Below are 1,644 nucleotides of genomic sequence, written 5' to 3'. Positions count from 1 at the left end.
ATCAATTGCTTTATTTCAGTCCCTTTGGAGTTGAATTAAAACACAAAGCTTTCAGAAATGATCGAAAATTATTACAATTTCTCTCATTTTCATATAATGATAATAAAAACAATTTAATAGGAACGAAAATGTCGTTGAAACCGAAACAATAAATGAAACTATAGCCCGAACTGATCTAGTCTTTATTTCATGTATATCTTTACTACAACTATACCCATTCACCGTGCCCGTTCTTTATTCTGAATATCAGTATAGCAATTCTCCACTGAGCAATGAATATATTTCATCATTTGACCCTTCGTACACATATCTTTCTATCAATTACTTGATCAATCTATCTATCTATCTATCTATCTATCTATCTATCTATCTATCTATCTATCTATCTATCTATCTATCTATCTATCTATCATACATATATTCAAACACAGATATATATATATATATATATATATATATATATATATATATATATATATATCGTGGCACTCCGTCATTTGCGACGACGAGGCTTCCAGTTGATCCGATCAGCGAAACAACCTGCTCGTGAGATTAACGTGCAAGTGTCTGAGCACTCCACAAACACGTGTACACTTAATGTAGTGCTCAGGGAGACTCAGCGTGGCAAAGAGTGTGCCAAGGTTGGCCCTTTGAAATACAGGTACAACAGAAACAGGAAGAAAGAGTGAGAGAAAGCTGTGGAGAAAGAGTACAGCAGGGTTCACATCCCCCCCACCTTCCGGTGTCCCGTGGGATTTTAAGTGTTTTCGCTCAATAAACACTAACAACGCCCCGTCTGGGAATCGAAATCACGATCTTACGACCGCGAGTTCGCTGCTCTAACCACTGAGCTATTGCGCCCCCCCCCCACAAACACACACATACATACACACACTAGCAATGCATCCCAGCCTTGCCCGGGTATTATGACATACAGCCATATTGTGTTGTTCCATCTTATGAGCAGAATCAGCACAGCTGATATAGTGTGAACTGGATTACTGGCGTAATGGAAGTTGTTGCTTGTTTAAAAGTGAAAGGTGGAAGGTACAATTTGCATGATTTTGCATGAGAGTACAATTTTCCCACTGGAGAGGCGATTTTAGTGTTTCTTTAAGAAAAAAGACAAGAAAATTCTAAAAGATTCGAACTCTCTGTTATTTTTCTCCGTTGATGATCAACAAAAAATTCGAAAAAAGTAAAATATGAAGAAATTGGGATGGAGAGGGAGAAAATTAAAATATTGAGAACGTGTTTTGGGAGCAAAATCCTAATCTCCTCTAAAGAAAACATAAGAATCGGAAGAAAGTTAGAAAAAAAATCAGGGTGTGTGTGTGTGGTGGTGGTTGTGGTGATAGGTGGCTCGCAAATGTCACCTCGGACACGCTAGAAACAATAGGTAACGGACAGGATTTCTGAGATAATATCCTTTTACACCGAGGAGTGACTGTATTTTAACACTTGACCTCCCACTCCCAGTGGGCCAACCGCGTGCCCAGACACCAACCCAGGTATTTCCACATCTCCACGCATACATACATGCATACATACACATGTACACATATTGTTGGATGGCCGTTGATTGCTCATGAGCTCTTCCGACCTTTGACAAATCTTATTTTACGTCCTGCAGGATGTCCAACA

This window comes from Octopus bimaculoides, chromosome 6, assembly GCF_046866305.1.
Source record: "Octopus bimaculoides isolate indiv1 chromosome 6, ASM4686630v1, whole genome shotgun sequence".
Classification (NCBI taxonomy): Eukaryota; Metazoa; Mollusca; class Cephalopoda; order Octopoda; family Octopodidae; genus Octopus; species Octopus bimaculoides.
The sequence above is the reverse complement of the archived record's forward strand: the minus strand, read 5'-3'. Positions refer to the sequence as shown.